At 29.4% G+C, this 22,228-nt stretch overlaps 9 non-coding genes across 9 annotated transcripts; all 9 read left to right on the forward strand.

Annotated features, from left to right (window-relative positions):
• The first annotated feature begins 13,678 nt into the window (after positions 1-13,678).
• On the forward strand, positions 13,679-13,751 carry Trnaf-gaa. The gene has a single exon. It is a non-coding gene; the product is annotated as a tRNA-Phe (tRNA).
• A 110-nt stretch (positions 13,752-13,861) lies between these two features.
• Positions 13,862-13,934, forward strand: Trnaf-gaa. Its single transcript has one exon. It is a non-coding gene; the product is annotated as a tRNA-Phe (tRNA).
• Positions 13,935-14,047: 113 nt separating this feature from the next.
• Trnaf-gaa lies at positions 14,048-14,120 on the forward strand. The gene has a single exon. It is a non-coding gene; the product is annotated as a tRNA-Phe (tRNA).
• A 113-nt stretch (positions 14,121-14,233) lies between these two features.
• On the forward strand, positions 14,234-14,306 carry Trnaf-gaa. The gene has a single exon. It is a non-coding gene; the product is annotated as a tRNA-Phe (tRNA).
• Positions 14,307-14,419: 113 nt separating this feature from the next.
• On the forward strand, positions 14,420-14,492 carry Trnaf-gaa. Its single transcript has one exon. It is a non-coding gene; the product is annotated as a tRNA-Phe (tRNA).
• A 113-nt stretch (positions 14,493-14,605) lies between these two features.
• Trnaf-gaa lies at positions 14,606-14,678 on the forward strand. Its single transcript has one exon. It is a non-coding gene; the product is annotated as a tRNA-Phe (tRNA).
• A 113-nt stretch (positions 14,679-14,791) lies between these two features.
• On the forward strand, positions 14,792-14,864 carry Trnaf-gaa. Its single transcript has one exon. It is a non-coding gene; the product is annotated as a tRNA-Phe (tRNA).
• Positions 14,865-14,977: 113 nt separating this feature from the next.
• On the forward strand, positions 14,978-15,050 carry Trnaf-gaa. The gene has a single exon. It is a non-coding gene; the product is annotated as a tRNA-Phe (tRNA).
• A 113-nt stretch (positions 15,051-15,163) lies between these two features.
• On the forward strand, positions 15,164-15,236 carry Trnaf-gaa. Its single transcript has one exon. It is a non-coding gene; the product is annotated as a tRNA-Phe (tRNA).
• The last annotated feature ends 6,992 nt before the right edge of the window (positions 15,237-22,228 follow it).

Consider the following 22,228-nt stretch of genomic DNA (forward strand, 5'->3'; position numbering starts at 1 on the left):
TAATAAGTAGTTACTGCTGAGACATTGCAATAAGAAAGGACATTCAATCAAATGTGGTATTAGATTTTAGAATATGTTGTTATATAAAACAATCATAAAACCGATATGGACCTACGGTGTGGAGTTATGGGGATGTGCAAGAAAATCTCACATTGATTCAATTCAACGAGCTTAATCAAAAATTCTTAGGCAGATTGTAAACGCTCCATGGTATGTCAGTAACAAAATTATTCATGACGACTTGAACATACCATTTGTGAGAGATGTAATTAGCAGTACCAGTCATCGCCATTTTGAGAAGTTGGAATTCCATCCCAATGAAATAGTGAAACATCTTCTTGAAGAACCCCCGTTTGTTGTTATATTATTTTGCACTGCTCATCATCTGAAACACTAGAATATGTATTTTGACCACTACTTTCAAAATGTCCAATTTTTTTGGTTTTGAGATCAATATCCAATAGTATTCTATATTAATGGCTATTTATAAAACAGACTTAAAGAACTTTTCTATATATAGCTTAGCCAATTTAATAGGTAATTTTCCTCAAAGTAATTACCTAGTTCTTTCCTAACTTTCTCCGAAGCCCTCAGAAATCGCCTAAGGTGTATTCTCATTAACGTCCAGAAAGATTGGAACACTTGGCGTCCTAATCGGCGCAATAATAAGCTGATTAATAACACCACTTAATTAAATCATTAATAATTTTAATTATACCAATTAAAATTCTCAATGGGATATCGTTAAGCAAAAGTTTATAAGTATCATCTTGTACGGATTAGCTTGTTCTGAAAGTTTTCTTATTATTCGGATGTTATGCAATCAATATTGTTTATGTTCCTTGCAATTAAGCTGACTCATTATGAAATTACACAATTTTATTTGTAATGAGATTGAAACAGCAGTTTTTGTGGCAAAGTCATGTGTGAGAATTTGAAATCATGGTCGGGCAAGGTGCCAAAATCGTTAGTTGAATCATGTAAGTGATGGACTATTAAGTATTGCTACAATCATTATTTAGTATTGCTAAAATTTTTCGAAGGAAAGGTGGGTTTACGCCAGAGAATCATATCTGATCATATATATCAAAAATCATTTTTTAAAACTCAATATTGACTTACAATTTCTACCTGTTGGAGTTCGTGATCATGTGCAAGATAGAATTTTCTAAAATATTGGGTAAAAATATTAGAATTTCAGATTCTATGAAACTATCATTATTGAATCGTTTCAAAAATATTTCTAGTAATATTTTCTAGCGCTAAAACTTCCTCTCAATATTATTTTCTAACATTTTAATTGCAGTTAATAATTTACAGTTTTCTCCGCTCTGTCGGATGTTGCAGCAGATATTTTTGCACGTCACTGATTTTTTCAAATTTGAAACATCCGATAATTTATTTTCTCATGTATTTTTCAGCTTCGTAATGCTGATATATGGCAAAAGTCTCGCGTTTCCTCTGAATAATCTATATCTGCGACGGTTTTTGTCAAGATATTAAATTATAGGAAGAATATAGAATATAATACGATAAAGTTGTTGGATTATAAGTGTAAAACAATAATTCAATATTATATATATATATATATATATATATATAGATATATATATATAGATATATATATGTATATATAAGCTCAAAAAAGAACAATTTTTTGCCTCCGCTTTACAGCATTTTTAGCCACCTACATTATTTATATTATTTTTATCATATTCTATACAATTCTTACATATATATTTCTTATACATTCATCATATATATACTATCTCTTCTTATATCCTAATCTTCAAGTCGATTTTCTTTCTTCAATTCCATTCAATTTTCATTCAATTTTTGGCATACCATTTAATTTTCATTGTTTCTCAATATGTTCTTCTCATCTTCTAAACTAAACTTCTTTTTTTCTTCTTACTAATACATTTTTTTCTTGTATTCTACAAATTAACAATTCTTAATCTATTTTAATATTTTATATTTTTAATTCTGGTATTGCTGGAGATTCGAACCAAATTTCTCCAGTCGAGAACTCTACTGAGTGAGCTATTTCCTCCACAAAACAAATAATTTAAGAAGTACTTTAAAATTAAAAAATAAAATAAACCTCGTAACAAAACTTCTTACCATAGAAAATATAGAATCCATGCACAGAAAGTGCTATATAAATTTCAATGGCATTTATTAACTAAGGGCTATTTTTCCTTGAAAACATATTGCTGTCTATATTTCCAAGTGTCACCGGTGCTTGATATCAGGCTGTCGGAGCACCACATATCAAACCTCGAACTTCTGATTCTCTGGCTAAAATTAGATATCTATCTATTTTTGCCCCCCCCCCCACAAATCCATGGAGAAGCTCTTCTTTCGTAAAACAATTTTATTAAAAAAGTGTCGTTGGCGCTCGGACTACTATGGACTTTATTTCACCCTGCAGCTGTGTAAGGCAAGAACACAAAATATTCATAAGTTATTCTGTCTGTTATTAATAGCATTTTGTCTTCATTCTGCTTCGCAAATGCGTTTTTGCAACAATCGCCATTGCGGACACCGCAAAATTGAAAATGCGTGGACCTTGAGTACAATTGGATTTTATTTGCTATGCAAATATCATTTCACGCCAGATGAGTTTATTATTTATAAAATCGGAATGCAGAACCTACATAAAAACAATATTGGAAGAGAAGATCGACTTGGATAATTAATACTTGAGAAAATTTAATGAGTTTTGCTGATATTAATTATTGATCGTGAAAGTTATTAACTTCCTGAAGGAGAAGTTTATGTTTTTGCCAGAATATCTGGTCTGTTAATTGTATGTTTTTCAGAAGTCATTCTGAATTGTCTGAGACCAAAATTTGAAAAAGTAAAAGTATGTTTGTATGTGATTCGAGTTTTGACCATTTGTCGACTTTTTTAAAAAAACAGTTGCACCGGTTATGGAAATTTAAGAAGCATTTGATGAATCTCAATAAGGACTCGTGTTGATCAGTTTTGCAAGACGATCAACCAAGCCATTTCTATGAAATTAGAAGAGAAGTCTAATTTTTTATGCACGTTTTGACCAAAAATTTTGAACCTTGAAAAATATAAAATATGTTCAAAAGATACCAGTTAGAAATTGTGCTGATTAGTCTTTGGTAAAAATTGACCATGCCGTTTCCTCGTGATCAATTGTTGAACAATCATACTGGATGATTTTAATAAAACTTTGTTCGCCGACAGAGTTCATGGTCTTTACAAACATCCTGATATCCATCCTATAATACAGATTTCTGAAAACTTGATTATCATAAGAAAAAAAGTTTGGAATAAAGTCTTTAAAATGCTGCACTTTAAGGACATGCAAGGACATACTTGTTAGACAATACAATTACAGAAATTATAAGTCCATTTTGAGGATGTTAATTGGATTGGATGAAGAAGCGAAAACTTAGTTTTTGATTAAACAGTTAAAAGTTTTATCATGACTATAATGCCAAATCTCAATTCTTCCCGACTATCAATATGTCGATTATTCAGACTTGCTTTAAAGAAAATTGTTACTTAAAATTACTTATTTTATTTTTTTAGTTCCTAATAAATAGTTAAATATCTTGATGACAGGATAACCAAGAAAATCAGAATTCTTAACCATTGATCAAATTGATATTATAGCGCCAATGAAGTTGCATCATTATCCTCTGCTATGTGAGAGAATTTTCTGACAAGATGGTACTGCTTTGTAAATCTTTTAATCTTGTAAAATATTACAGCTTTGTTATGAACAATTTAAACCTTATTTTCAGAAAAAGCTGTTTCTTATATAAATTTTTGTGTCCTCATGTGTTTCCTCCAGATAGGTTTCTGATGGTACAGAATTCTTGGCCATTGGCCAAATTGATATCGCCAATGAAGTTGGCATCAATATCTTCTAATAAGTGACAGATTTTTTTGACAAAAAGGTACTGCTTCAAATCCTCCAGAATCTTTTAATATTGTAAAATATTACAGCTTTGTTCTGAACAATTTAAACCTTATTTTTAGAAAAAGCTGTTTTTTTATTAATTGTTGTGTCCATGTGCGTTTCTTCCAGATTCGTCTCTGATGGTTCAGAATACCTAGCAATTGACCAAATTGATAGCGCCAATGAAGTTGGCATCATTATCTTATTATCAGTGACAGATTTTTTTGACAAGAAGGTACTGATTTAAATTCTCCAGAGTCTTTTAATATTATAAAATACTACAGCAATGTTATGAATCATTAAAAACTTTTTTTTTAAAAGCAGTCTTTTTTATAAATGTTTCTGTCCATGTGTTCAGATTCGTCTCTGATGGTTCAGAATTCCTAACTATTGGTCAAATTGATATGTAAGAGAATACTTCGACAAGAAGGTACTGCTATAAATTCAGAATATTTCAATATTATAAAGTACACCATAAATAATCAAAAACTTTATCTTTCTTTCTGGAGAAAACAGTTTCTTTTATAATTTTTGTGTCCTCATATGTTTCCTCCAGATCCGTCTCTGACAATTCCTCTGCAGCAAAAAGTGAACTTACGCGTGAGTAACCCCGCAGTGTAATCCGCAAAAACCGCGGCAGTGTTTATTATTTATTTTCAACGGGCAATGGGTTATTTTTTGCCGCTCTGGGTCATTCTCTTCCGCGGCCATACGCCGCCGGCGTCCGTTAATTACCGCGCGATTTTAATTTCAGCGACATTTCGTTCATTAGCCACGGTCCATAGTGTACGCAGATTTTTAGATTTTTTTACATGTCTGAAATTTTTTGATTCCGTTCTAGTTTTCGACTGGAAGCAAATTAAAAAAAATCGGTGGCTTTTGGTTATTCAGTGCGTTGTCCATGATTTTATATGCATGTCATGGTTTGGAGGGTTTTAATTTGAACTTTAATGAAATCTGTATGAAAAGTATGAATGGCGGTTAGATTCGGGATACGCTGTTGTAATGGAAATATAAAATATGCATAATGGATTTTTTATGAAGGTGTTAAAAAAGCGGTTTGATAGCATAACTACGATTGTGTTCTAGGATGCTTCTTTAAATATTTTATTATCTCACATACAAAATTTACATGAATAATGTTTTAAGTGGTACCTGTCTGGAAATATAACTTTATTATTCACTATTATATAAAGTGCGATTTTTTTAATGATGGTATACATTGTTTTTATTACAATCTATCCTCAAATTGGGATAGTAAACACTTGCTATACCCAAAGCAAATTCGTATTAACCCTGATGAAATTTTGCACAAATTTTAATATTAATTCTAGTCAACCAATGTAATAAATATTAAAACTAATGATATATTTGCACATAAGATTGGGGGCTTTAGGGCCAATTCTCGGATAAACTAGAGGTGTAATGATAACGCTATGTTATGGGTCTATCTTCCTATGAAAGTGTAGTAACAACCTATAAAAACGCTTTTACACAACCTAACTTCACGTATGTGTTATCAATGGTACATCAGAAAGTTGTACTTATAATAAAATTATTTGACGTTAGTGCATTTTATAGGTTGGGTTTTATGTGTAAAACTTCTGATCGCACAGTAAATATATATCTTTTCGGCAGTTTGTTACTATCAACTCATACGAGTATAGACCCGTAACATGGCATTACCATAACATTTGTATTTCATCCGAGAATTGGCCCCGTAATTTCATATATTTTTTTAATTTTTAATCTGTGTCTTGGTTGTGAATCTGTATTTTGGTCATAGCCTAATTAGTAAAAATAATATAGTGTTGATATTATTATAAGAAATATGAAATTAATTATGAAAAATTAAAAAATTCTTACTTTTTATTTAAAAACAACTTCAATAATAATGTAATGGACTTTAAATTTTACAAGTTAATCAATTAAACCCTAACTATATACTAAATTAGTAAATTAGACTCTACTATTGAATTATCAATCACATTTGAATTTGTTTCCTCCTGTATATAATGTTTGTTCCAACTACCATTGCAAATATTTCCATTATTTTTTATGAATTATTTCAATTTATTCCTTCCAAATGATTAATACACTAAAAATCGCTTACGTCGATATTTTTCCGAACGATATTTCATCCATGTCATTATAATTCATAAAACACATCGCATGCATGTTATTAAAAAGATCTGTCATTCAATTTAAAATATAATAGCATAATTAATCAAACTTAAAAAAATAAATCATGATCTCTTCACCGTGTTTCCTTTGGCTATATGATACACAGATTTTTATTGACTTTCAAAATTGAGGTCGATTTGATATGTGATTCATATTTATGAATGATAATTTTTGTATTATGAGAACTTCGGAAATTGTAAAAGAGATTTTGAATGTCATAACCTACTTTTAATTATGGTTATCTGTCTAACTGGGCTAATGATTTTTTTATCTTATAATTTTGTACGGGAGATGAGCATGTGAATTGAAAGTTTATCAATAAATTGATAAGCGGTGAGAATTTGTTTTGAATGTATAAATGAAATCAGTAATTCGTTACATTAAATTTCTTTTGGTAAATTATTTGTGAAACGTTGTAATAAGACCTTTAGTACGACCACAAGGAACTGAAACAAGGTTCCAAGTTCTATTTTTATCCTCAACAGCTTGATGTCAAGCAGTGATAATAGCAATTTTTATTGCCATCAGTTCAAAACTAGATCTTATTATTCTGGTGTAAAATAAACATCAAAATATTTTATGGTGAATGGAGCATCTCCATCAATCACATATACCCCGAGAGATCCAAGTACTCCATCTTGCATGATATTCTGCTAAATTATAATTGGTTTAGAAATAAAAAATTCCAGTTCTTCTGATAATTCAGAAGAATACTAAACTATTAGTATCCTCTTGGCAGCTATCCGGATTTCCTGAGACTTCAAGAAACTGGAACAAGGTTCTAAATTCTATTCCTCTTTTCGACAGCTTGACATCGAGCAATAATGATAGCAATTTTTATTGACCCCAGTTGCAAAAATTGTGCAAATGAACTAGATCTTATTATTCTGGTGTAAAATAAACATGAAAATATTTTATGGTGAATGAAGCATCTCCATCAATCACATATACCCCGAGAGATGCAAGTACTCCATCTTGCATGATATTCTGCTAAGTTATAATTGGTTTAGAAATAAAAAATTCCAGTTCTCCTGACAATCCAGAAGAATACTAAATTATTAGTATCCTCTTGGCAGCTATCCGGATTTCCCTGAGGCTCCAAGAGTCGCCCTTCCAGTATACAGATCTGTTTCCAACGGGTCTCTCTCATCGGTCATAATATTTCTTATGGCTGATATTGCTAATGATGGACCTTTTCTGAAAGCAGAAATAGGGATGAGAAATTGAAAATTGAGGACTAATATTCGAATATTTTTAAAAATTTTATATATAAATAAGCAACTCGAATATCGATTCTCTCTCTCCTATCTGGCAACTTCAATTTATGGCGTAGAAATAGGAAACTTTAATTTCCAAACTAAACGAGATTGTAGTTCATGAAAATAGGAGTTTCTTCATTATAGGCAATCACATAATACAATTTCATAAAATTCTAAGAACATAAAAAAGTTCTGAAATTAGAATTTTTCTGAACTCAGCAGAGCCTATGTCAGTACCTTCATAGCTGCAATATCTTAATATATTTAATTTATTTAATATCACAATTTGTGTTTAATTGATATTTATTTTTGTAGTTTGTTATGATTGATTGTATTATTATTATTTTTAATATAAGGATATCAATCTTTATTTAAAAAAAAAAACGATCCTAGACCTCCCAGTGGGCTTTCGTTTACACTTTTTGCATTCTTGTTCTATATGGAAAGGAAATTCAAATTAATATTTAACGATTTTCCGGTTTCCTGGAAATTTTATATTTCCGTTACTTGTAACCTTTTAACACTTTATAGTTGTATCGTAGAAGTTATATTTTCTAATAGTTAGAAGATTTGTAAGAAAATGCGGAAAATCTTAAAAATATACCAGAGCAAATCGAGGAAATGCAATATGAAAAATACAGATAAATGATTTTTTAAATAATTTATCATTGCAATAAAATATATTTGACGTGTTCTATTATATATTTTGGGTAATGATTTTTTTATTGATTAAATTAATCCATGGTAGAAAAAATTAGGTGCTATATGTGTTTGATAGAGTTTAAAGTAGCAACTGAAAACATAAAAAATACCTTATAAAAATGAGGAAAACTGGTGAAAATTGTTTCAGAATCCAATCATCTATTAAATACAATTTTGCATTAGATTAACTGAAAGTAAATAATATATCGTGATATTAAATTATTTATTTCAAGCATCGAAATCTCCATCATGGATCATTGATTTTTTCTCATCCCTACATATAAGACGCAATAGCAACCGGTTTCATAATTTGAAGAGTGGGTTTAATGTTATAGAAAAATAAAAGCAGAAAGCTTAAGGCTATACTTTATAAATACGAGACTTATTGTAACTATTTGGTAAGATGGTAGTAGTTTTCTAACTGGTAATATATCAATATGAGGTGGACAGGGAATATCACTTTTCAACTTTTTTCAGTGCTAGTTATATAAGATTCTGGTATACTAATCGAAAGGTGTAGGGAAAAATAACTATTTGAAGATTGAACCTCTTAATATGTTAAATTTGTGCTTGTATGACATGTTAATTTATTATTTCTGTCAAAGTAAGAGAATTTTCACGTTTGTATGGGACATATTTACTACAATTACTTTGAGAATTGATACGGAAAATATCTCTTGTAACTTGTTTTGTTAAAACATATTATTTCATTATATGACAGTAATGTCTCAAAACTAAATAAAAATTTGTTTAAAAATTGCAGTTTTAAGAACTGAATGTTTGACCCACATCAAAAATTTAAAATAATAAATAGTGTAGAAAGTACAAAGTAAGTAGAGGATTTGCAGAATCTGTTTTCATCTGTTTACATTCTTCTAGTATAATTAAACTTAATTTTTTATTTCTACTTTCGATAGCTATCAAAACTTTATAAATTTCTGTAATCAATCATTTATTTCCCCAATTCCGGATTTCTACAATATTTCTACAACCTTATTTATACACTGTTTCTGGTTGAATATTGAATCCTAACCTGGGCATTTAAATTAGTCTCAACTTCTCTCAAAAAAATAAAATCCTGTAAAGCATAATATCAAATTAAAAATGAGAAAATTTTATAGAACCCTAATTTTTCGTCATTAGCGAACATGAACAAATTGGAGATTATACGTTATAAAATACAATTAGCCAATACACATTAGCCAATTAAAAATAATACTTTTTTTCAAGATTGAAAAATGTAGATTTTGAATGAATAGGTATAATACCAATTAACTCAATATGTATATTATATTGTTAATTTATAGAGTAAAATTGTTAACTAATTGATTTTTTTCTTTTCCAGGTAAGTGACTCATATTTTACGAAGACTTCTACCTAATATTCTTGGTATTGTCGTGGAGTAATGTTTGGTAAATACATAATTTAATTAAATATTAATTTATATATTATATTATAACCGTAAGTTTATATACCAATACGTTTGAATAGATGTTATGTATAAGTCTTGAAAGAAACCTGTTTTAGGATATTATTTTGGTTATTTTGCGTTCGTATCGCTGGCTTTGTCACAAATCCAGGGTTGAAACCAGCTTTTTGGCTAACATAATATCAAGCAGTAGTAATAATATCAAGACGAGAATAAAAACAGTTATTTCATGGTTAATTAATTGTCAACATTGGCTGGTTTTGATTAATATTAGTGTTTGATTAATGTAAATGATCATTTCGTGTTGATAAATAAATAAATGATCAAGAGACATTAGATAGTCTACATAAAAGATAATATAGTCAATTATTAATATAAATTAAAAAAGTGACCTTGTAAAAATACTCTTCCCACAGAAAAAGCTTGTTTCATAATGAAATTTTAAAGAACTAGAACCTTCTAGTTCCATTTGGTCGAAAACCTTAAGGTCTTATTATATGGCCAGGGACTAGATCCTCAAATTATTTATTATTTCAGAAAAAACAGAAAATTAATACATTTCTATATTTAGACAATAACTGAACAATTTTCTGAGCATATTTTTATTGTTGGTTGTTTGATATGTTGTCTGATTTTCGCAATATATATACAGAAAGTCGAAAAATACTCATATGCTTATAAGTTTATATTATATATTGGGATGCTGAATGAGATATTTATCTCCATGATGCATCTAATACAGCTCAACGAGCGATCATAAAAAATACGAACGCTGTATTCCATCTTAATAACTAAATGTAACACAAACGCATTTTTGTTTGGATTTTTATCTCTTGGTATAATACAGCAATGCGGAATCAGGTACATAATAATAATAAATAGTAGCCTGCTCGAAGGCAGGTCTATGGTATGAGAGCACCACAAAATCAATGATTTTTTCCTCTCCCTTGTTTATTATTCCCATCACCGTTTTATTACCATTAATTACTTTATATTCGTTTTTATGATTTTTTCTTTACAAACTTTTGCTTCCATGCTCCCTGGTCTTGTGCTTCGGCTTTCAGGTCTCTGTATTTCCTCTTCTCGCCTAAGTCGTCAACCATCTCCATTCTTCTTCTACTCAATCTTTTCAATCCTGGACCAGATAAACTTAATTACCAAAAAGGCTATATAAGACCTGAAATAATAAAGAACTGAATGGAAAATAATAACTAGTATAGAAATTGTTTGTAGAAATGTAATGTATTTAATTTTAGTGAGTTGTATTATTAGTTATCGGGTGAAGGTATACGTCCAGACTGAGGATGAATTTCTTAAAAACTATCTTAGTACCGTGAGTAAAGATATTTTATTATATCTAGATAGAAAAGCTAGATGTATCATTTGTGAGGCTCGAACAATCCTTTTATCTTCCGTTCGACGACGTTGCGTAGGAGGCACTCTTCTTGCAGAATGAGTCCGATCCAGTTTTCTTTTCTTTTCAGGATCGTGCTCAGTAGAGTCCTTATATTACATACTAATTGACCAAAATAAAAGCTGAAACATAGAAAAAATATTTTATAACTATGGGGCTGTTTGCAACTATTCGCTAGTAGATATTTTCCTAGTAATGAATCAATGGAAGTCGAGGAATATCACTTTCCGCCTTTTTGCCATACGAGTTCTGAACGCGCCGATGGGTCGTCCATAGCATAAAATTAATGAACCGTGGATACTCTTAATTGCAGTATAATTCATATTGCTCCATGCGCAATTTCGCTTAATTACAAAGTGTCGAACACTAATCTATCTCTTATAATGATTGCCAGGATCAAATTGATAATGAGTTAAAGCCGCTTTAATTAAAATTCTTGAAAAAACAAAAATAACATCGGCTAGAAACACTCATATCTTGCTTGCTGTTAATAAATTATTATCGAACCGCATTTGTACAAACAAGAAGTGCGGTATGCAAATAAACAACTTAATAAAAGTTTAACGACCCTCTTGATAAAATAAAAAGTAAATCTTTTGCGGTTTTGAATTACTTTCGTATTTACAGAATAACGGTCTTCTAACATTCCTATAAACACATCTGACGAAACTAGTTCCTCCTATTAAAGAAACTTGCTTAATGGCGTGACTCTTAATCTTAGGAAAAAATTACATATCTGAATCGATATTTATTTCTATTTTATGCAAAACAGGTGGAGTAAATAAGACATATATTATATTAGTAGTTATGGGTGTAATATCTTCAGTTTTTAACTTTTGAATTCATAAGAAATGAGCAAACTTTAATAATTCCAGAACTTACTGAATGAGTATTTTTGTTATAAATAGTTTATTGTTAGGGAGATTGACTCCCTGGTGATTCCACAATTGTGTTACAATAAAACACATTATTTTTATCATTTTGCTTCTACTTTCATTGCATAAAACATTCAAAAATACATCGGCTAGTTATATTATTTGCTAGGTGCCAACTAAGAACGGTTGTGAATTATATGATAGAATAAAGTCAATTGGTGTAACATTGAATATTATAAAGCAACATTCATTAATACCTCGAAAACTTTTAAATGCAAAATTTTAAATGAATAGCTAAACCTCAATTTATATTGATTAAGTAGATTATTTTGCCCATCGGGAAGTTCATGCACCTTGCTTCAAGATAAAATACTATTAACACCTAGTTACTTTCATTATGTAAACAAATTAATTCTTTTTAGGTGTCTTATGCGTTAAAAAAGATCAAAATCTCTTCAGTATATAGTTAATTTTTAAAAATGTTCCATCCAAACATCTCTATTGTAACCTTTATAATCACCATCGTAGTTTTCTAATTTATATTGTTTATCTCTAATAAAGAGTTGATGAGTTTTTGTTCATTCTAGAGACCACCCAAATGTATTTACTATTTATTACACGGGCCTATTTATTGCCTCATAACAATATTAATTACGATAGTTAAAGTCTATCAATTTTAGTAATCTTAGGCTCAGACTGTTTTGTATATTTCAGCAACGGTATCCACACTCATATATTTCGAAAACTTGGAGGTTTATGAGTACATGGTATAAAAACAGTTATTTCATGGTTAATTAATTATCAACATTGGCTAGTTTTGATTAATATCAGTATTTGATTAATGTACATGATAATTTTGTGTTGATACATAAATAAACGACAAAAGAGATTAGATAGTCTATATAAAAAATAATATAGGTAAAAAAGTGAACTTGTCATAATACTTGTAGCAGGCTAGCTGATTAGGATTGTCATACTATGTGCTTTAGCTAAAAGATTTCTAAATTTACAGATGTGATTAAAACCAGTTATAATATCGTTATAGCGATTAGGTATAATAATATATCAAGAATGCACCTTTCTTTAATATTTTATGGCTACCATATATGTTCCATTATAGTCAATGTTACAATCCTATAGACACCTTATATTAATGAGTTTATAATTTGATCAGAAATGCAAGTGCCCGTTGCTCCCTTCTCTTAAAGTGATTAATGATTTAATACCGAGTGGTGTTATATGAAATATGAATGTCTACACATATTCATTTAAAGTAAATATTCATCTCATTATAATTTATTTAGAGTGAGACTTGGTTGTGTGGGCTCTGGAAATGTTGCTATTTGCTATAAACAAGATACTAACAGTTGAATGTGCATGAAGTGGCGAAATCTGAGTTGAATTCATTAATTGATGGTGATAAATTGAATATTTTATTAGGTTAGGAGAAGTGGTAGGAAGCTATGTGGAATATGATACCAACAAAAATGGTAGAATTCGTACCTTTTTTCTTTAACGTAATGGGTTTTTTTTGAGTATTCTTTTCGGCAAGAAGCTGAAATGGCTCAGTTGGGTGAGCATTAAACTGAAGATCTAAAGGTCCCTGGTTCGATCCCTGGTTCGATCCCTGGTTCGATCCCTGGTTCGATCCCTGGTTCGATCCCTGGTTCGATCCCTGGTTCGATCCCTGGTTCGATCCCTGGTTCGATCCCTGGTTCTATCCCTGGTTCGATCCCTGGTTCGATCCCTGGTTTCGGCAGAATGTTTTGCGATTTTCTAATAGTATGTCATGTAAATATTGATAATCTACAATTATTAGAAATTTGGATTTGTTCCGGCGTCTGCTCTGGTCTTTATAGCCTCGTTTGTGCAGCCGAAATAGCTCAGTTGGGGGAGCGTTAGACTGAAGATCTAAAGGTCCCTGGTTCGATCCCTGGTTTTGGCAAAATCTTTTGCGATTTCCTAATAGTAGGTCATGTAAATATTGATAATCTACAATTAGAAATTTGGATTTGTTCCGGCGTATGTTCTGGTCTTCATAGTCTCTTTTATGCAGCCGAAATAGCTCAGTTGGGAGAGCGTTAGACTGAAGATCTAAAGGTCCCTGGTTCGATCCCTGGTTTCGGCAAAATGTTTTTCAATTTTCCAATAGTATGTTATGTAAATATTGATAATCTACAATTATTAGAAATTTGGATTTGTTCCGGCGTCTGCTCTGGTCTTCATAGTCTCGTTTGTGCAGCCGAAATAGCTCAGTTGGGAGAGCGTTAGACTGAAGATCTAAAGGTCCCTGGTTCGATCCCTGGTTTCGGCAAAATGTTTTTTAATTTTCCAATAGTATGTTATGTAAATATTGATAATCTACAATTATTAGAAATTTGGATTTGTTCCGGCGTCTGCTCTGGTCTTCATAGTCTCGTTTATGCAGCCGAAATAGCTCAGTTGGGAGAGCGTTAGACTGAAGATCTAAAGGTCCCTGGTTCGATCCCTGGTTTCGGCAAAATGTTTTGCGACTTCCTAATAGTATGTCATGTAAATATTGATAATCTACAATTATTAGAAATTTGGGTTTGTTCCGGCGTCTGCTCTGGTCTTTATAGTGTCGATTATGCAGCCGAAATAGCTCAGTTGAGAGAGCGTTAGACTGAAGATCTAAAGGTCCCTGGTTCGATCCCTGGTTTCGGCAAAATGTTTTTCAATTTTCCAATAGTATGTTATGTAAATATTGATAATCTACAATTATTAGAAATTTGGATTTGTTTCGGCGTCTGCTCTGGTCTTCATAGTCTCGTTTATGCAGCCGAAATAGCTCAGTTGGGAGAGCGTTAGACTGAAGATCTAAAGGTCCCTGGTTCGATCCCTGGTTTCGGCAAAATGTTTTTTAATTTTCCAATAGTATGTTATGTAAATATTGATAATCTACAATTATTAGAAATTTGGATTTGTTCCGGCGTCTGCTCTGGTCTTCATAGTCTCGTTTATGCAGCCGAAATAGCTCAGTTGGGAGAGCGTTAGACTGAAGATCTAAAGGTCCCTGGTTCGATCCCTGGTTTCGGCAAAATGTTTTTTAATTTTCCAATAGTATGTTATGTAAATATTGATAATCTACAATTATTAGAAATTTGGATTTGTTCCGGCGTCTGCTCTGGTCTTCATAGTCTCGTTTATGCAGCCGAAATAGCTCAGTTGGGAGAGCGTTAGACTGAAGATCTAAAGGTCCCTGGTTCGATCCCTGGTTTCGGCAAAATGTTTTGCGACTTCCTAATAGTATGTCATGTAAATATTGATAATCTACAATTATTAGAAATTTGGGTTTGTTCCGGCGTCTGCTCTGGTCTTTATAGTGTCGATTATGCAGCCGAAATAGCTCAGTTGGGAGAGCGTTAGACTGAAGATCTAAAGGTCCCTGGTTCGATCCCTGGTTTCGGCAAAATCTTTTGCTTTTTTAAATATCATTATTATAAAAACTTACTAGAATTATTATATTATTGTTACTATTTGGATTTTTTGAATCAACGCCAATGTAAGAATGCAAGTTTTCTCAAGAGATCATATTGAAATTTTAGAATCTGAAGAAGCAAAACTGACTATTAATGCTCACGTTTGAAAATTTGGATTGTAAACATATTGCTTATAGAAATACCTATATATATATATATATATATATATATATATATATATATATATATGTTATGGTTATCCTTCAATCGCCTTCATTTGAATATCTCAAATCACAACGCACTAGATCTGGCTGGTATGTGAATTACACAGCATGATACCACTTTTGGAGTCGTAAATTATTTATCGATTCATATTCAAAACTCTTTTTTTCAATTTGTTTATTTCAATATATTAGTTTGACTAACATGCAGGAATTTAATCGTATTGGGTTACATATGGAATAATTTATTGAGGTCTTATTATGCAAACATTTGTTGTACAAGAAATGTTATGACATCAATATAGTAATGAATATAATTCATATAGAATCAATAATTAATTAATACGTATTCTAATATTTAATAACATCTAATATTTTTATAGTTGTATGTGCTATGTATGTTAAAAAAAATCATAAAATTATGGTTTGTAACACTGGTAATATGCATTTTAGAGTTTTTAATATTTATTTATTACTTTGCATATTTTCTGATTAAATTTAAATATACATTTAATATCTTCAATATACAACTTTTGCCTTAATTTTTTTTTACAATATTTATCACATGTATAATTGATGTCAAAGGTTAATAACTTTCTTTTTATCAAACATTTCAAAATTTATGACTTGCTGAACATTTAAATTTTTTGATTATTTATTTATTTATCAATGCAAGTTTTATAGTCACCTTAAGGCTATTTTGGCGCAAAATTAATTAATTTAAATACACATTTTTTAATAGAAATTATAATTTTTATTTATTTATAGTCTTGACTTACAAACATTTGATTTTCAATTTAGTCTTTTAATAAATGTATAAATATTGAATGACTTAGTATAAAATATATAAATATTTTAATTAATTGTCTTAAGATGATATTTGTTTTAAATATGAATCTTACATTAGCCTACTTATTTACTTAAGCTTTGTCATATGGAAGGTATCTTAAAATCACACCTTCATTTAATTATGGGACATTAAAACTAATTACCACCTTCATAAATTTTCTCTTCGACAGTTTTTAACACGAATTAGGTTAATTAGAAAATATATAAAATAAATGGTCTTACTTGACAACAAAATTACTACACGATTATTAAATAGAAAGTCACCTCGTGATATCTAATAATAAGTTTTCTCTCGAACGTCGAACAATCTTGAATAAAATGAAGAAAAACTTTGAGATAATTGTTTATGATGTTTGTTGTGCAATTTGAGTACTTCTGGAAATATATACTATTTTTTAAGTTATTTTGTCACATGGATAGTTAAAAAGATAATTGAACCCTTCTGGCACCTTTTGGCTAATTTTATATCCAAAATTCACTAGCTATGTCTCAAAATTAACATTAACCATTTGATATTGATCAATTTATATCAATATTTTATACTTACTAGTAAATGAAAAAACATCTTTTCAAGTGATTTATATTTTTTTCTTAGAAACACTCAAGCGAAAATGAAACCATACTTTTATTCGTAAATCCTTCTGTTGTTCCTTGATTAATTTATTTTTATGGATCGTAAATTTAACGAATTTATGGCTTCGGTCTTAAATATATATTTATATTATAGCTTCCTTAATAATAATAATATTCTAATTTATAAATTACTTTTTATGTAGTTGGAAAATTTATTACACATCCTTAGTAGTCGTAAATGTGTATTTGATTAAAATTCTGATCCAAATTTATTGCAAATCATAAATTATCTCGGACTCTGATTTGGAAGTAGACAAAATTATAAAAGACTAATTTAAAATTTAAGGTTAATATGTTATTGCAAAATTTTGATGATATTGAAGTTTGAGAAAATTTAAATAATTATCAAAAATTAACTACCTTCATAAGAAGTTAAGAAATACTAAATATTCGTCATATACTTAAAACTATTTACATATTACTTTTAACAGTCTTAATTTTAATTTTGGAGGTATTTGAGGTAAGAGTGAAATTTTTTGTATAGGTTTCAAAATATTTTATTGACTTTGTATGATGATAAAGATATCATAATATTAAAGAACACCCTAAAATATTATAGACCTATTAAAAGTGGTTTATTATTAAAAAAAAATCAACATTTAGAAGTTTTTCAAAATGTCGATTAATATAATACCACTTACACCTAGTAAGTAATTTAAAATTCGTTTGTATAATATCAATGGAAGTTAAATCGTGCTTTAGGTAATGGATAAAGATCGGCTAGACTATTTCTTTGTAAAATATTTTATTGACTTTGTATGATAATAGGGATATCATAGTCGTAACGACCACCCGAAAGTATTATGGACCTATTAAAGACGGTTTAATAATAAAAAAAAATATCAAAATTTAGAAGTTTTTCAAATTGTCCATTAAACAATACCACTTACATTTGGTTTTTAAAAATGCTCAGTCTAATAATCACTACTTTGATTATTGCTGTAATTCTTTCTAAATACCATGTGTCTTTTACTATAGGGTTTGTAATTTTCCATTGTTGGCTTGAATAAATAAGCTCCTAGCTCTTTTTCTTCAAAGTGTCATATAATAATAGTTATAATTGGCATAGCAGGACTAATTGATATACCATATACCGTTGTAGATATATCAGTTCCTAGAGCAAAGTGCCGGCATATGATTTTCCTACATGGGAGTCCCGACCATGATGCATTAATAACGCCAATTTGATCAATTATTACAAAGTGCCCCATGCGTTGCGGAAGTATTTAAGATGTTTATTCGTACAATTTTTTGAACCGAAGCTGGAGGAAGTTCACATCACAGAATAGTAATTTTGTGTAATTAGAACTCATTTACATAGCTATTATATCAAATTTATAGACTTACATTTTACGACATCACTTTAGCAACGTAAAGTTTAGTTCAAAAATATCAAAATTGAAATATAGTAAAATATGATAAAATTTATTACAATTCCATGCCAACAATTATATATACTCCGATATAAAAGTTTTGAATAAAACGACTTTGAATTTGATTATTATTTGACTATTTTCCAGTTAGTTCGAGTACATTTCAAAACTATATTTGCTGTCTGAAAATTTAAACACATATTTTTGTTACCGAATAAACTAACTCTGAGTTAGTTTTGAAACACGATCTAAAATTGGACTCTATGTTTAGCAAAAGGATAAAATGTCTTTGCATTTATTTATTGTCTTATCGTTAGAATGAAACAGCCTTCAGCAAAACGTCTTTTGAATATTCTTCAAAACGAAGCAGAGTTAGGCTAAAATTTTATATTGTGTTTGAAATAAGTATATGTTCTATCAGCACTGTTTTAAATTGTTCATGATTGTTCTTGTATTTCTAAAGCATTTTAATAAATTTTGTCAACTTTAATAAATATATATTAATTCGCAATCTTAGCAATTGATTTGATATAATACAAGATTCCTTAGGCACTCAATATTGAAAGAAGTTTTGATAAAAATTGATAAAAATAACATCATTAGTTATATTAAAATTGTGCAATAATGTAATAGAATTAAAATTGTATTTATTGTTTAGTCTTTAAAGTATATTTTCATTTTATAATGAGAGGAATTTTATTATAAAGTTCTGAAATAACTAATTAATTTCTTTCTAAGAGTAAAGAGAAACAAAATAATAAAACTCAATTCCAACCTTTTTAACCTTTAATTTAAACATATAAGTTTTTAATGAGCTTGTATTTTTAGTTAGGGTATGTTTTATGATCTCTTTGTATATTTTATAAAATACTTTTGTTTACTGTCTTTCCAGTTTGAGAACACTTTTTAACAGAAAACGAATTCATTAACTAACTTATTTGTATACCAGATTTGAATATATATTTATCAAGTATCAAAATGATCAGCAAATTACATGGTCTTTATTCGAATAGATTTTCTACTCAAATAAATACTAATTATTTTGTTGAACATTTTTTTTGATAAATTTAACTTGAAAATACCAATATTTTTATTACAAAAAATCCTTATAACAAACGGAAATTATCTTGTGTATGTCTACAATCTTATTTCACCGTCAATTATAATTACACTCAGGTATATGTGGTGTTTTGGTAAATCTACAAAATATTAAGTAGACTCGGATGTGGTTAATGATATGTTACACGGATCTCACAATTAAAATAAGTATTTTCAACCACAAAAAATCTCTTAATGTTATATTTAGTAATGAGCCAAAACGTTTTGACTTCCAAGCACCCACATTTATTTTCAACTTTCTCCATTTCGTGATGGAGAACAATATTGTGCGTGCAGGAATCAAATGCCATATATAATGTAACATTTCTAGGAATATATATATATATATATATATATATATATATATATATATACATATGTTATACAACGTGAATTATACATTACTCGTGCAAATCCTTAAAGTTGATCCCACTTCTGCTCCTACAAAGTGAGTCAAAAGTCCACTTTCTTTATTATTTAAATTTTAAGCTTTGTGTTATAGTAAATTGTTATAATATATAAAGTTACAGCAGTGTCAAATTTATCAAGAATCCTAAATAATTTTCACTTTTAAAGTAAATAAAATAATTCATATTTAATTGAATTATTTTATGAAGTAGTGATTTACATGTTCTATCGATCCTCATATTTTCAATTACAATCGATCCCATACATTCTCAATAAATTTAATTACTACTACAAAAACTCTTCAGCAAAATCTCCAATAATTATTTTTCTTTTTAATTGTATTATTTTCTAATTATGCAAAAACTGACATCGATTGTCGGCACGATATGTAAACTTTATTGCAGAACCCGGCGCCGTTTTTTTGTTCTGACAATGCATCGTAATTATTTTTTATTGGTTTTTAATTCGTGCTGGTAATATCAATTATAATCGATATACAAGAATAATTAATATTTTGATCTCTGCGATGACTTCTGCAGATGTTGGGTGAAGGATTCCGATGCGGTTTTTATTCCTTGATTGGTTTTATGATCTGGGTTTGAAATTGGGAAGGTCGAGAGAAAATTGAATATTGGGAAATAAAAATTAAAGAAAAAATTCATTGATAATTCAGTTTGTCCCTTATTGCTTTATCTAAATATTGTTTATAATAAACGATATCTAATTAATGCTTTTAAATTTTTATTCATTTACAACATATTCATGTTATTCAAGCAGGCGATTTACGACGCAACAAATATTTTTATTACCATTCTACTATAATTTTCAGTACATTTTTTATGAATAGTTCTTTTCTTCTTTGAACAAGATATATTTCTTCTTTATATATCCTCTTTTGTTCTAAGGCTACTCACATTGTGTTCATCAAGGTACAAAAAATTCAAAGAACATCTAATAATAGGCCGTCATTTCAAGTTTTTTATGATCAATAAATCTAGTAAGAAACCGCCAGAGTCGGATGGCTTAATGATTATTTACAATGAGAATTTAGAATGGAAATTTATAAATAGATAGTTAACTCGACTATTCTTAATTTTGAAGAAAATTTATTCAAAAGACGTTTTGCAGAAGGATGTTTTATTCAACTACATAACTATAAGGCTCATATGCAAACACATTTTATCTCTTTGCTAAACAAACAAAGGTGGTTTTGGATTTGTTATGAATATATATCAAATTAATGTTAAATATATGTCCTTCTATTACCTATCACATTTATTGTCAATAGCCATTTGTAATTATTAAACATCAAATACTAATCATTCTGATATCTACAACAAAGGAAATCATATAATAATTATAGTTACATGTAATGATAAATCAGCTTATTAATCGTTAATGGAACTCACTATAATTATTGTAGATATTGATTAATTGATTGCAAACTGATTAAGTGTTAATCGTGAGAATAGGCGACTGGTTATATCTTTTTTATGATTTCTTATCTTGAAGAGTAGTAAAGAACCTTGCTTGATCCATAGACTTTGTAAATATTTTTTTAATTTGAAACCAGATTTATAAAAAAAATTATGGAAATGCACACTAATTTATTCAATATTATATATTTTGTATTACTTGTTGGTTATATAGTTGACCAATTTCTTTATGATGAATTTTATGGACAGATTCTGCTGCATCACAGGCCAATGTTGTGGCAAGGCTATGTTATGAAGATCTTTCCATACTAATTCGTTTTAAATATTGACAAAACCTATGTGGCTGCTGTGCAATCAGGCACAGGTTGTCAGATAGAAAATCTAATCTAGAAACGATCTTAGATAAAGGGTATTTCTGACCCAGCTTCATAACATACGAGTGACGTTGCAGTTTATGTGTAAAACACCTGAATGCACAGGAATACATGGCATTTTGACAGTATTCAGTATGATTCAGTAGCATAATGTATGGAAGTTGGAGCGTAACATGGCCTTGCCATAACATTAGTCCATTATTATATTAGATATATTTTTAACAAATAAGTGATATATATATTGCAGCAATGCCCCAAAATGCAAAAAAATCACTTGAAATCATATTTAAATTAATTTTATATACTGCTGATCATTTTGCTTCTGTAAACAAATATATACAGCTTTATATCAAGCTGCTGGAGATGGGAATTGGATTGGCACTTGTGGTTGTAAGACCAAAGCTCTTACCCCGGAGTCACGGCAAGCTATTGACTTTATAATAAAGCAAAAAAAATTATTCCATGTCAATTCTCCTGTTGTTTTCTCATCTCTTCAACATTGTATATCAGTTACGATTATTATCATTTAATTCCCTTGAACTATCTGCTGCTGATCCGAACAGTTCCAGCTTCCAATGCTCATCGCAGTC

Source organism: Ctenocephalides felis, unplaced genomic scaffold, assembly GCF_003426905.1.
Source record: "Ctenocephalides felis isolate EL2017-DRISC unplaced genomic scaffold, ASM342690v1 CF-g0.4_SCAFFOLD_01170, whole genome shotgun sequence".
Taxonomy (NCBI): Eukaryota; Metazoa; Arthropoda; class Insecta; order Siphonaptera; family Pulicidae; genus Ctenocephalides; species Ctenocephalides felis.